This window comes from Antechinus flavipes, chromosome 2 (assembly GCF_016432865.1).
Source record: "Antechinus flavipes isolate AdamAnt ecotype Samford, QLD, Australia chromosome 2, AdamAnt_v2, whole genome shotgun sequence".
NCBI classification, from domain to species: Eukaryota; Metazoa; Chordata; class Mammalia; order Dasyuromorphia; family Dasyuridae; genus Antechinus; species Antechinus flavipes.
Genome location: NC_067399.1, coordinates 612,146,389 through 612,161,667, shown reverse-complemented (window position 1 = coordinate 612,161,667; position 15,279 = coordinate 612,146,389). Strand labels below are relative to the sequence as shown.

General features: G+C 37.1%; 1 protein-coding gene across 2 annotated transcripts in view; it reads left to right on the top strand.

The window, feature by feature from the left end:
• The first annotated feature begins 1,230 nt into the window (after window positions 1–1,230).
• Window positions 1,231–15,279, top strand: part of SORBS1 (sorbin and SH3 domain containing 1) — a 350,893-nt gene continuing 336,844 nt past the window's right edge. The window contains exons 1-3 of one of the 2 annotated variants that reach the window (XM_051981698.1): window positions 1,231–1,285; window positions 1,916–2,030; window positions 3,790–3,860. The gene's annotated coding sequence lies outside the window, so the exon portion shown is untranslated. Of the gene's footprint in view, window positions 1,286–1,915; window positions 2,031–3,785; window positions 3,861–15,279 lie in introns of both variants that reach the window. The other variant, XM_051981697.1, reaches the window with a different exon arrangement.

Sequence of the window (15,279 nt, the reverse complement as noted above, 5' to 3'; positions counted from 1 at the left end):
AGAAGTTGAATGTCAAAATTTCAATATAGTTGCCTAGGATGACAGTAGTACCAACAGAAATAGAGATGTTTGGCGGAAGAGTTGAGGGGCTCAAAGGAAAGATGCTAGATTCAGTATTGGGAATGGCAAGTTTGAAGTGTGGGCAGGATATAGAAGATGACACTATTTTTTCCCTTTTGTAAGCCCATAGAGGGATGCTACATGTATCTCTCCGAGGATTTATAGCAATCTTGTTTCTGCTTTCCTTTAACAGCCAGAGTGGGACTCATTACAGTTTAATCAAGTGCCAAGATTTTTGTCTGTTCTTGGAAAACCAAGTTAAAAAAATAACAACAAAAATACCAATGTGAGACCTGTGGATTTTGCAAGTGCCATTGTGTTAAAATAGGTTAAAACCTCTAATGTTTTTTTCATTTCAGTCCTTTGGGAGATAGCCTTTATTTTTATTTCCTAAAACTTGGGAGTGATCTCAGTTTTACTTTGATAATGATGAGATGATTGGCCATCTGCTACTGAATTCAGGTCCCTTTTTTTTCATCTATATCTTTGGAAATAGCTGAAGATCCCATACTATCAAACATAGAAGTCAAAGAGATTAACAGACTTTCTTTTCTATTTTGTTACAATCCCAAGGAGGAGAATTTAGATAATAAAGTGCCTCTTCTCCCTGCTATTTCCCCCCTCCCTCTTTTAGTCTGACTCACATCCACAAGACTTGGTGAGCCTCTCCTTCATCTTGGCTACTTTCCAGTATCCTATTTTTGTACCCTGGGATGGATAACTTTAAAACTTGGCATCTACCCATTTATGATTTCAGGGCATTAGTAAACCTACCCAAAATATCCTTTATTAGGGGTATGGGGGAGTCAGAAATCTCATAATCAGATTCTTATTAAGGATTTAATTGTCAAAATGCAAAGTCTTTCTCACAAAACAGTATGAATAACTGACCATGAGAAGATTTTAAATGGCATAATGAAAAGAGACTGAATTTGATTTCAGGAGAGACATGAATTTGAATCCTATTTCCAACATTTACCAGTGATATGATCATAGGGAAGTCATAATCTCTTTGAGTCTCAATTTCCTCATCTGTAAAAGGGTAATGATAATAAATAGCATGTACCTCACATGATTGAGAGGATCAAATGAGATGGTTGTGCCAACCTTTGCTAATTTAAAAGCCTGTATAAATATCAGCTATAATCAGTGTTAATGTTAATGCTAAAAGTGGGAAGTGGAGGACACAAGGCCCCTGTACTCAAGAGAATGAGATGTTAAGGAGGTAGGAAGGATACAGAAGAGGGGTAGGGTAATGAGAACTTGGATGATTAAATGAAAAGAACAAAAAGATACCCTTTGTACTCTGTAACAACTGGGAATCTCTGGAGCAGTGTCTACTGAATTGTGCTGACATTCAGCTGATATCAATTGCACTGACCCCTACTATGTGAGGTCCTGTGTTCAGTGTGGAGGGAAATACAAAGAGTGAAAGAGAGTATGGTTAATTCCAAGAGATTTACCAGTGGTACAAAAAGCAGATTAGGAGGCAAGAGGAATAAAATAACTAGTCACTAGTTAAAAGGGTTTGGATGGAGTGAAAAACTTCTGTTTTCTTCTCACCTTTGGGGCTCAGTTTTCTCCTCTGCAAAATGGGGTATTAGATTATATAATGCTTATAGGTCCTGCCAGCTCTTATATCCTAGGATTCTATTATTCTAAACAACTCCCGCTTTGAATCCATAACCCAGTTGGCTGCAGAGGTTGGTATTAGAAATGAGAATCTGGGATCCCCAGTCCTCTCCCAAGACAGATATTTTTCTGGAGTTTTTAGTCATTGTTCCTATCCCCCTTTCCCACTTTCCCACTTTCTTCAGGCTATTACTGAAACCAGTTATCTTCTCTTTACTACTAGAATGGATGACTATGACAGTGCTACAGATGCTACTTTCCATGTTAGAAACTGAGGATTCTCTTCCAAAGGAAAGTTGTGATAATGTGTGATGGACTTACCTTGGAGAGACTATGAGGTATGTGTAGACATTCTGGTGCTGCTCTGTTAGCTATGTGTTTGAGAGAAATTTTTTTTTGAATTGTCACATAATTAGAAGTAGGGAGATGGCTTTCAAAAGTTATTTTGAGGCCAGAGACGTGATTTTTCTCCTCGACTGTTCTCTCTTTGTGATTCTTTTTCTCTTGGTTTTGACTTCTTCACTGATGTCATTCAGTACTGGATTCTTTCTCTCTGAAGCTGACATGACCCAGTGAAAATTATGCTTTTTCTTTACTTCATTATTTATCCTTTTAAGCAGAAGAATTGGAGACTATGAACTGATGAATTTTGAAAGCATGATCTTTCATGCTTTCGAAATAATTTTCATGTTGTCTAGGTCATTCTGGGAGCCACAAGTTAAAGCCATGCTAGATTTTGCATTCTATTCTGCAGCCTCAAGGAGTAACTTTTGAACTATGGGACCCCGCTCAATGGTAATCTAAATGAGGAGTTATCTGGCAATTATGATGCTTGCTAACATGCACTTTGGGAAACCCAAGATTATCTAGAAACTGCCATCTGTGCCTCCTTTCCTCTAAAATCAAATTGACATTAGGAAATAATAGTCTCCCAAGGAAATGCTTGTACTTTTGTTTTTGCTATTTTTCTTTCAAAGTAATATTCCTTTGTGATATGTTTAAATGGAACTGAGAATCACTGTTGTCAAACACAACTGGTGGGAGATCCTGCTGAGAATTTTAGAAAAGAGATTTTCTAACCTCACAAGGTCTTGTTCCCCCTCCTTCCAGAACTCTGAGGGAAAGTTGCAGCAGGAGAACTTTATAGCAGAAGGGCTGGGTGTTACCTTCATATGAATCATAACTAGAATGTTCCAGTATCCACCACTTGGTGGGGTGGGTGGGGGAAGCAATTCTCTGCCAAAGAAGCTGGGGTGTGGTGGAACACATGAATCCTCCTGAATTACAGATCCAGGGAACTTCAGAGCATCTCTCTGTTTTTCCTTGTGTTTTTTTTTTTCTCATTCCTGTGCCCTCCATTCCTACAAATACCTAGTCTGGCTTATGTAAAGTAACAAAAATTACATTCATTTCTTTGAACTGTTTCCCACTTATGCATTTGCCATGCTACACAATAACAATTTTGTCTGACAATTTTGTTGAAAGTTCCATTTGATTACAATACCATTCATAGCACTATTTGATACTGTGCTTGATTAAAACTTTGTTCATAACATTCAATTACTGTTCACCATCATTATCAGTAAGCATTTATTAGGCACCTATTATGTGCCAGGTTCTGTGCCAAATACTGGGGATAAAAAAGGCAACAACATGTTCCCTTCTCTCCAGGAGTTCAAATTCTGATAAGGGAGACAACATATAAATAAATGAGTATATACAATATGTAGATGGAACCTCAGAGGGAAGGCACTAGCAACTGACAGAGGACAGGGGGACCAGGCAAGACCTCCTGGAGGACATGGGATTGAGCTGAAGTTTGTTCCTGTGCTTGGTCTTACTACTCATCTTAAAAATTAGTGGGAATATTTGTTAGAAGTTCAGAGAGTTCAGAGAATTAGGGATGAAGGCTGCAAGGAGAGTCAGGAGGTTGGTTTTCACTGCTGGCATTGTGCCCCCATCTCCCAGAGGGAAGGGCATCTTGGCTGGTACTGCCTGTTAGTCTGTATCTTCTAGGAAGCTTGGATGAGCAGAATGCAGGGGCTGATGGTAGGGACTCTGTTACAAACTCTCGAACTGCTGTTCTTTGTTAGACAGGTACGGATTCTGAAGATGGTTGAGATGACATTTGGAGTGGGTGGCCCAGAAGACAGTGTGCTAAACTAAAGGTAGGCGTAAGTTGTTCAGAGTGAACTTGGAGGCAGGGTTAGACTTTTACACAGGCAAGCAAATGGCAACATGCATTTACCAAGTACTTTCTATGTGACAGATGCTCTGCTAAGTGCTGAGGATACAAATAAAAGCAACAAGAAATATAGGTCTTTCCCCTCAAGGTGTTTATATTCTAATGGGGAAAGATATCACATAAGAATGATAACTGGTGGGGAAGGGTAGAGAGAAAAGGTACTCACTCCCAATCATGGTGCTGAAGTATAGAGTTTCAGAAGCTTGAGGGCTGGAAAGGGAGGAGTGGAGGTGAAGAGAGGAGCATGATCAGCTTGGGCCTTTCCCCCAAATGGAGAATGGTTGAAGGAACTCACCAATGGGAAAAGGAGGTCAGCATGGCAGATAGGGATCACACAGCCAGCATAAGATCAACTCTTATTTTTCTGCCTCCTGGTTAGTTTGATGACAGATGAATACATAAAATGGCTAGTGTGGGGTCCAGTGGGTTATGGTAAAGGCCTACTACTGAGATATTAGTAGGAACTACTATGTATTAGTAGATACATAGTAATAGACAGAAATAACTTCTTTTCTTTACTTTTTAAAAAAATAGCTTTTTATTTTCATTTTTAAAAAACAGAACATCAATAAAACTTATTCTAGCTACTTTTTCAAAAGAATGATAGATTGGGTATATTATGACTTCTTTTTTCTTTTTAGGATCATGGGATTGATTTAAGTATAGAACTGTTTTAAATTCAAAATGATCATGCAATATTAATAAATTATCAATCAACTTTTTAAGAGTAAAAAGTTATTATTTGTCCTTCATTCTTTTTTTCTTTTTAAGGCTTTTTGTTTTCAAAATATATGCATAATTTTCAACATTCAGCCTTGCAAACTTGTATTCCAAATTTTTTCCCTCTCTTTCCACAACCCTCCTCCCCTAGATAGCAAGTAATCCAATATAGGTTAAACATGTGCAATTTTTCTAAACATATTTCCACATTTGTCATGCTGTACAAGAAAAATCAGATCAAAAAGGGAAAAAATGAGAAAAGAAAAAAGGAAGCAAATAACAGTAACAAAAAGGGTGAAAATAGTATGCTGTCATCCACATTCAGTCCTCACAGGCCTCTCTCTGGATGCAGATGGCTCTCTCCATCACAAGTCTATTGGAATTGACTTGAATCACATCACGTTGAAAAGAGCTATGTCCATCAGAATTGATTATTGTATAATCTTGTTGTTGCTGAATACAATGTTCTCTTGGTTCTACTCACTTCATTCAGCATCAGTTCATGTAACTTTCTCCAGGCCTCTCTAAAATAATCCTGATGATCATTTCTTATAGAATAATTATATTCAATGAAATAACTTCTTTTATCATAGTTTAATCAAAAGATGATTAGGGCTTGGAAAAGGGTGGTAGCTGTATGAATGGGTATAAGAGGACAGATGTAAGAGATACAATGGAGATAGAACAGAAAAAAGTACTTAGCAACTGCCTTGTATGAGAGATGGGAAAGAGAAAAAAGTCAAGAATGACTGAAAGTATGAACCTAGAAAGCAAAGAACTGCCCTCTAGCATGTCCCAAATGGAATGAATTTATTCTCAGGCCCACTGCTCCTGTAAATGTTCCTATTCCAAAGGAATTGGCATGTATTGTGTGCCAGGCACTGTGCCAAGCATTGGGGATACAAAGAGGCAAAAATTAGTCACTGTTCTCATAGAGTTCACCAATAGGAGAACCCAGGGGAACTGAAAAAGTCAAAAAGAGAGTATATAAAAGGAGTTCTTAGACTGGGATCTGTGAACTTCGAAAAAGCTTATGTTTATAACTACATTTCAATATAGTTTCCTTTTTAATCCAATGAATTTAATTTTGTGCATGTATAAACATAATAATAATAACAGCTAATATTTAGTGCTTACTATGCGCCAGACACTATGCCAAGTACTTTATAATGACTGTCTCATTTAATCTTTACAACAACCCTGGAAGGCAGGTGCCATTAGTATCAACATTTTACAGGTAGAACTGAGGTAAACAGAATTAAGTGACTCCCATGGTCACATAGGATATAAAGGCAATAATCACTTAACATCTTTTAGAGTGTAAGTTCTCTGAAGGCAGGGACTCTGTCTTATTTAGATTTATATGTCCCTCCAAACCTAATACAGTGGAAGCACAAAAAAGAGATATTTGTTGAATTAAAAAATGCATACATAAATGAATCAAGAGCCACTGTCTTTTTCTTTCAGTTTATTAATTTTGTTGTTGTTATTAACGTGTTCTTCTCCTGCTGACCAGCAGACTGTGCATCATGGAAAGAACAGTAACGGGGGAAATCCAGGAAGTATATGCTGAAGAACAGAATTACGTTTGGAGGAAATGTAGTGGTAGAAGAAAGTCAGCCTGAGCGAGCTATGGCCTTTAAAAACATTCCTGCTGGATGAGCAAATATCCAAAGCAAAAAAGAAAACAACTCAGTTGCACTGTTCTTTCCATGATGCACAGTCTGCTGATACAAGTATTTGTTGTACATTCATGTCATCTTTGAGCTATTCATGTCAAGTCCAGTTGGAAATGCTTATTTTTTGTAGCCATGCTTTTCTGCATTATAGACCTATGGGAATCTTCAGTAAGTTTCATGTAATCATATCCAGAAAGCTAATGTGCCAGCTACCTCCAATTATTCTACTTCCAGTTACTCAAACTAGCTTCCTGAAAAGTGCTACTGGTATTTGAAAGAGAATATAGTGGATAGAGTGCAGGCCTATTAGCTAGGACACTAGTATCATTTTCCTCACCTGTAAATTAGGGATAACAATAGTAACACTACTTATCATACAGCATTGCTGTGAAGGAAGTGCTTCACACATCCTAAGGTGCTACATGACTTGCGTTATTAGTTCCTCAGAAAGATGTAATCCACTGCCTTAAGATATGGGCTTACACAGCCTGTATTTAATCTTGAGATTCTATTCCAAAAATCATATTTCTTTGGCTTATTTTCTGTACCAGACTTTCTGGGTACCACAAAATATAATTTGTGTCTAAGCATCCACAAATGCATATAAGGTAATAATGTACAATCCTTATTTTATTCCCCTGTCAGAATGCTCCAAATAAACAAACAAAAAACCATTAGATACTCACAGAATCCCACAAAGAGTCGATAGGATTTTCCACATCTTGGACTGAATGGGTGAGTACATATGTAATTAGTTACAGTACACCTCTGCTCATTCCCCTCCTAGGTTACTTACTGTTAGGGGCTTCTTCCAGAGGGAATGAGAGGGAGACTGTGACTGCATAATTTTCCCCTTTCTCTCTCCAATCCTTCCTTCTCTTGAGCAGCTTCAGGAACACTGGAGTGAGTGCTAGACTTGGAGCTAGGAAGACTTGAGATGAATCCTTCCTTAATTACCTACTAACAGTGTGACTTTGAATTCATTTAATCCCTGTCTGCCTCAGCTTCCTTATCTATAAAATGAAAATAATAAAAAGGATCTACCTCTCAAGGTTGTTGTAAGAATACAATGAAACAATTTATGTAAAGCACTTTATAAACTTTAAAGTATCACATACATTTTAGCTCTTATTAACTATCTTATCTCTGCATAGTTTTCTCTAACTGTGCAAAATGATCTTCCTGGATCTCTCCAGAGATTCCCTCTTAATGGTCCACTCTAAAAGCATAATTCCATTCAGTAATAGCCTGATCCAATCTCCCTCAATCACAAACTGAATCTACTCATTTTCAGGGGGAGATAGTATAAATGGGTAAACTAGTACCCAAGTCTAGACCCAGGAATTGTAGGTCCATTCAGATTCTCACAGGGAGAATGGATCAAAGTGCTAAAAACAAAGCTCCTTTTTATCCCAATCAAATTGATCTCCCTACCATACAAATAATTTCAGAGAAAGGTTGTGCTGTCTTTGCACATCTTTCCTGATGATCCCATATAAAGATTAGAATGTTTTCTTTCCTATAAACCCCATTCACACCTGCCAACAAACTGATGTATAGCAGATTGATTCAAATTTTTAAAAAAACATTTAGCACTATGTCAAATTCCAGTGAATCAATGACCTTGGAGTTGACAAATGAATTAATGATTAAGCTTTCTCTATTTACTCCTTTCTTTGCTCACAAAAGCCTTCCTCCCTTCTAGTCACCTATTTGTGAACTGAACTTGGCAGAGAGAAACACAGACATGCTCTGAAAGGATCCCAAATTGAGAAGGTGCTAAGCTATCTCCCAAAGGAAATGGGAGCCTACCTATCCGTCTGCCAGGAAGATTGTCTAAGGGCAAGAAGAGATAGCAATAGCAGAAGAGGACCGGCAACCTTAGTGTCCTAGTGCAAGATTATGTACTATCCAACAAAAATGCTGGCCGATGAATGGCACGTCTCTTTTATCAGGCTGAACAATGGCTGAGCATAAGATCAAAAGTTCAGAATAAACTTAGACATGACAGAGTCCAATGCTCACATTTTACACATGAAAAAGACACAGACCAGAGAGACTGACTTGCCCAACGTCACACAGACAGGGAGTGGCAGAGCCAGGATGCTTTGAATTTTGGCAAAAACAGTCAGGATATATGTGGCTGCCAAGTAATAGGCTTGACAGTCACATATGACACTAATCTGGACAAAACTGAGATTAATGTTGGTATTACTGGTATATGTGAACCAAGAAGGCTAAGGAAATAAGAACACAATAAAAGCAAGAAGAATAATTATTTCTTGGAAGAGCAGCATAAAACAGTGGTGCAGGTATGGGATTTATTGGGAAGACAAGAAGCCATTCTTCTCATTGAAAGCTGCAATATTCTCCACTCCACTTTTGCAATACTCCCCCTGCATATCAATGAATTGCATACATTCTAAATTATCCAAACTCACAGCCTAACACAGCAAGAAAACAAGTATATTGAACAGTTGTAGGAAGATGTAGATGCTTTGCTGCAGGCAAAGTCAATGGATAAAAGCTATGCAAGAAGATTTCTTTGCTATCATAGGCAGATAGATGAGTGTTTGAGAACTCTATGAAGGCACATTTGACAATGGCTTTAGAAATGAGAGTGGAGGCTTCCTAAAGAATTTGCAAATGGATTGCATGTTATAAACATGAATTATCAGAAAAAAATTCAGAAGCAATGAACTTGGATAAGTTTAGATGGAGCACTGATTATGTTCTGAAGGAGACACCTCATATGACTTCAGATGTGTCTATTGTTGGCAAAAGTATCATTCATCCTCAATTAGACTAGATTCATTTTTTGGGTAGGGGCCCACTTGGATGGTTCTGAGAAAAGTAAAAGAAAGAAAACCTCAAGGAATACCCCCAAAATACTGTTTTTTATGGAAATGTGCTTGTGATTGAGTTATCTAAAAACTACCAAAAACTGGAATATGAGGTCAAGCTTATTGTGGACATGAATGGATTGAGGATATAATGGAGGCAAATGGAGCATGCAAGCCAAGGAAGAAGAAAATGCACTGAATAAGTGAGGAAATAAGAGTAATAATTAAGGCAGTAAATGAGAACATAGTCCAAGAAAGTCTGAAAGGAAATAAGAGAAGAGAGGAAAGTGCAGGAAGACTATGAAGAACTCTGGAAGGCACAGGGTATAGAGTGTAGCTTTGGAACAAATTGAGTTTGAAGACTGGAGACATTTGCAAAGATGAACAAAGAGTAACTGAAGGGTACTCTGGAAAGGTATACTTACTCTTCCAATATCTCACAACTTTGTAACTTCTGCTCCTTATCGATCAATCAACAACCATTTTAAAATGCTTAATGTGTGCCCTGTACTGTTTTGCACAATGGAGAGACAAAGATAACCATTTCCTGCCATTAAAGAAACTTACATCCTACTAGAGGCCATTACAAGTACACAAATAAATAAATATAAGCTGCCTTTAAAATAGCTAAAAACAGGTGTGGAGATAACTAACAGCTGGAGAAATAATGGAGGCAGCAACAGTTGAGCTGAACCTTGAAAGATATTAGGGTAACACAGGCTGAAATAGAAAGAGGGATATCATTCCAGTCTTGAAGATGGCACATACAAAGCTCAGGCCAGTCTGGCTAAAGCATAGCATATGTGAGTTGAAGTCTGGAAAGGTAAGCTGGAACTTGTTCTTATTTCTATAACTTGGATACAAACTGACAATGAATCAGTCATTTTCTTTCTTTTTCTTTTTTTTCTTCCTTTCTCTCTCTCTTTCTTTCTTTTCTTTCCCTTTCTCCCTTCCTCCTCCCTCCTTCCTTTCTTTTTTTCTTTCTTTCTCTGTATCACTTTCTTTCCTTCCTTCTTTCTCTTTCTTTCTGTCTTTTTCTTTACTTTTTTTCTTCCTTCCTTCTTTCCTTTCTCTTTTTCTTCCTTCCTTCCTGCTTTCTTTCTCTTTATTTCTGTCCCTTCCTCTCCTTTCTCTTCCTTCCTTCCTTTTTCCTTCCCTCCTTTTTTCCTTCCTTCCTTCCTTTCTTCCGTTTTTTGTCTTCCCATCTACAACCAAAGCCACCATAATAGGAGAGAAAATCCAACTACTATACAGCAACCCTGATCATTTTAACCCTCACCACTAGGAGGCAAGCTAGTCACAGAGACTTGGGAAAATTGCATCTCTCCACTAAAGAGCTTTGTAAAGCAAATCCACAAAACCATGATTTGACTAAATTCTGAAAACAAAATTGTCAAGAAAACGATGGTGCCCATGTGCAAAAATGTTTGTGGCATCCTTTTTATAGTGGCAAAGAACTAGAAATTGAATGGATGCCCATCAGTTGGAGAATGGTTGGGTGAATTGTGGTATGTGAATGTTATGGAATATTATTGTTCTGTAAGAAACGACCAGCAGGATGATTTCAGAGAGGCTTGGAGAGATTTACATGGACTGATGCTATGTCAAAACCAGAAGACCATTGTACACAGCAACACAAGATTATAAAATGATCAAGTCTGATGGACGTAGCTTTTTTCAATAATGAGATGATTCAGACTATTCCAATGATCTTGTGATGAAGAGAATCAGCTACACCCAGAGAGAGAACTGTGGGAACTAACTGTGGATCACAACATAATATTTTCATTCTTTTTGTTGTTGTTTGCTTGAATTTTGTTTTCTTTCTCATTCTTCCCCTTTTGATCTTATTTTTCTTGTGCAACATGATATTTGTAGAAATATGTATATAGGAATTGCACATATTTAATATATATTGGATCAATTGCCTACTGAGGGAGCAGATAGTGGGGAAGAGAGGGAAAAAATTAGAACACAGAATTTTGTAAGGGTGAACGTTGAAAATTATCCATGTATATAATTTGAAAATAAAAAACTATAATTTTAAAAAAGAAAAGATACAAAAATAAATAAAATGATAAAGTAAACAATTTATTCTTACTTTCTTAAAAAAAATCCCCTCCATCAAAGTCTAATAACTGTTCTCTAAAGCACAGTGTTAAGTAAATTGCCCATATATAGGCCTATGGCCTATGTGAGATTTAAACCCAAGGTTTTTTTTAAGGTATTCTTTATCTTCTACACAGCAGTATTAATAGATAGAGATACCTATGGGTGTTACATTAATTTAGAAAACCACAAATTTACATTTTCTATGTTGTATTGTATTTTATTTATTTTGCTAATTATTGTTCAATTACATCTTAATCATACTCAATATCACTCAGGAATTCTGCTGATGTAGCAAGTACAACATCTTTGCTCTATACTATAGAACCTTGTATGTATATAGTAGGCATTTAATAAATACTTATTGAATGAATGAATGCTATAGCAAAAATAGAACTAGACTTAGAGCCAGAAGACCTGTTTTTGAGTCTTGTTTCTAATTGTCATTTCTTATATGATCTTGGCCAAGTCACTTATTCTCTCAGAATTTTAGTTTTCTCTTCTGTAAAATGGGTATAATGCTTTCACTAACCTAATCATTTATTAACTTCCTTTCATTGACGAAGGACTGTGCTAGGTAGTAAGTATATAAAGACTTAGGACTGATGTGATGAAAATACTTTGTAAATCATAAAGCTCTATGTAAATAAAAAGGAGCTATTTGTTATATAATGAAAATGGAAATATATCAGCTTAAGTTCCAAGTAGCATTATGAGAAGTCTGAACAAGTAGCTAAAACATACATCGTTTGCGAACCTTACTTTCTAGTGCAATATGAATGGGCATGGAACGGGGAGAGAAGCAGGTCTATAGTTACATTTATAGCCAAAAGCTTTTTGAAAACATGAACAGCTCCCATTAAACTCAACTGCCTATGACTTTGTAGTCTTCTATGAGTGAGTGACAGAATAATCTCAGCTTTCAGTAGGTTGATGGAATACCATGTCAAGACAGCCTGTAAACCTTCTACAGGTGGAAGTCCAGGCATCAGACAAGCCTAGAAAGAATCGACAGGGACCCAGTAATAAGCATTGTGGCTTTAAGACAGTCCTTGTTGGGAACATCCAGTGGAAAGCAGGCATTCTAATCCTGGTGGAAACTGTGTAAAGGGGAAGTGATCCCTGGAGAAAAGACAGTTACTACATGTAAGGTGTGTGTGTGTGTGTGTGTGTGTGTGTGTGTGTGTACGTGTGTATTTATACACACATATATACATATGATGTATTAGGAGTAGAGGGGGGGCAGAGTTAGATGCAGCTAGAATTGTACCAAGCTGGTAACTATACTTAGGTATTTGACCCACAGTCTTTAACATCTCTCTTACTGGATTAGTCCCAGAATTTAACTCTGCAAGTTGAGGTTAAATGAATTTACTTATGGAACTTGAAGGTTTGGAGGATCAGGGGGCCAGAGAATGCTCACACATTCTCTTTCAATGCCTTCCCTTTTAGGTAGCCTTTGTTTTTAATGTTAGTGCAGTGTATTGAATATTGGACTTGAAATCAGGAAGGCTCTTGGTTCTACTCCTTCCTTAAGACACTCATTAGTTGTCTAACCCTCTCCCCCCAAGTCATTTAAATTCAGTTAGCCTTAGTTTCCTCATTTGTAGATGCAGATAACATGCAGATAATGCATTATCATTGCAAATATGCAGATAATAACTCTACCTACTGCTCTGGGGCTGGCATCAGGATCAAAACACATACCATGTAAAGTACTGTACAAATATTAAAGCACCATTTAAATACTCTCTATTATTTTGCTTCCTCCCCCAGCATCTTCCATAAAATTTTTCCTGCCCTGTCTCCTCTTTCTTCCAGGAACCTACTATGTAACTTGAATAATGTGATAGACTAATTCAAGTTAAATTCTTCATGATTTAATACCCCATCCTGCTCCCAGACACCTCCACATTTTAAAGGTCTTCAGTGTCTTAATCCTAAAGAAAGATATAGGACATAGAAAGGAAGTTCATCCTAGCCACTGGCTGGACCCATTTTCAAGTAATCAGATCCTTGGTACACTCCAATTTTGCAAGGGGAGAAGATTGCTTGGCAACTCCTTTAGCCTCCCACCCCTTCAGGGAGCTGATGACTTTTAATTATTTAAAGATCCACTGGAGATATTTGATACAAATAACAGGTGCATTTGGTTTTCTAACTATCCCTAAGGCATCTTTTCCTTACCTCTCTCCCTTTCCCAGTTTCCTTATTAGCATGCAAATTTCATACTTCTTGTTAGGGTAAGAAAATTTTGTCTTCTTCAATTTTTCCCTTCATTTTACCTCTTCCTTCCAGAGAAGGCAGCATGAGAGATTGCAAAGAATATGGCAGCTGGAGTCCAGTTTCTAGCTTTGTCTGTTGGCCAGTTGCATGACTTTGGGTTTCAGCTTCTTCATCTGTAAATTGATGAGTTGTACCATATATGATCTTGAAGATTCCTCCTTCTATGATGTTAGGAATGGATCTTTCTTTCTTTCTTTCTTTCTTCGTTGCTTCCTTCCTTCTTTCCTTTCTTTTTTCATTGCTTCCTTCCTCCCTTCTTTTTTGCATAACATTTTGGTTTTTGATCTGGATCATCACAGTGAAAACTCCTACTGCAACCAATCTTTTATCTTATAATCTTTGGAGCTGTCTCAGGTGCTGAGACATTAAATGACTTGTCTAAGTTCATAGGGCTAAAATGAGTTAGAGGCACGATTCATCAAATTCAACCTTCTAGCCACCGTACAGCATGGCCTTTTATGAAATTCTTTTGGTGTTTTTATTATGAAATTATAAAATTCATATTTTCTCAAGTTGAAAATTAAAGGATAAATGAAAACTTACTAAAGAATAAGATAATTGTTCTTCCTGGCACTATATAAATGTATGCAATATGTGCTTTGGTTTGTGTGTGTGTGTGTGTGTGTGTGTGTATGTGTGTGTGTTTTAGCATACACCAGACTTTGTTGCACTTTTAACCTGTTAATTGTTAGAAAAGTCATTAGTTAGGATTATTTTTAAATATTGAGAAGCAGTTTAGCATGAGGGACTGAGAGCTTGCCTTGAAGTCAAGAAGACTTGGGCAAGTTAATTCATCTCTCAATGTGTAAGCAACTCACAAAATAACAGAGAAGGTATGGACTTGGCATGTGTAGGCTCCCCATCTGAGAGTTGCCCATATCAGTGAAATTATGGGTCCAGATTCTACTCCCTACACATCTTAATAACTGTTCTCTTTATAAACATTAGTCCATGATTAGCCATTACCCTGGGACAGATTTACATTACACCTACATTCTTCCTTGCCCTATTCCTCTGATGTATCATGTGGATCCATTCTTCTGGAGATGAAGGAATGCTGTGAAGTCTACACTTTCCCTTTATATCAGATCATTGTATTGAGTTTGTGGTGAATGACTCAAAAATCTTCATCTAAGCAACTGTTAGATTTTTATTTGATAAGAAACACAATAGCTAATATCCTTTAAAAGTCTTGAATTTTAAGATAGAAATGATATTTCTAATCATCTCTTTTCCAGTGAATTATCTTAGATGAAATTATGAAGAAACTCCACAAAGTGTATGAAAAGTTTCTGGTTAGGTAACTGGAAATAATTTTCCCATGGCCATTTTTTGTACTTGAGGAAAATTAAATACACAGTTATGTATTTCTTTCTTTCTTTCTTTCTTTCTTTCTTTCTTTCTTTCTTTCTTTCTTTCTTTCTTTCTTTCTTCATTGCTTCCTTCCTTCTTTCCTTTCTTTTTTCATTGCTTCCTTCCTTCTTTCTTTTTTGCATAACATTTTGGAGAGAACATCTTGGAGAGAACTAGGTTGTTCCTGTCCTGAGAACTTTGCCAAAACTTGGGTCTTCCTTTCTCCTTTGTAGCAGACCTCCATCTCTGACTGAGTCTTCAGATTCTATTTCAGCAGCAGACAGTTAGGCGGTGAATAATTGAAGATGACGGAAACTGGCAAAGTAGTGTGTGATGCCCAAGAAGCTATCTT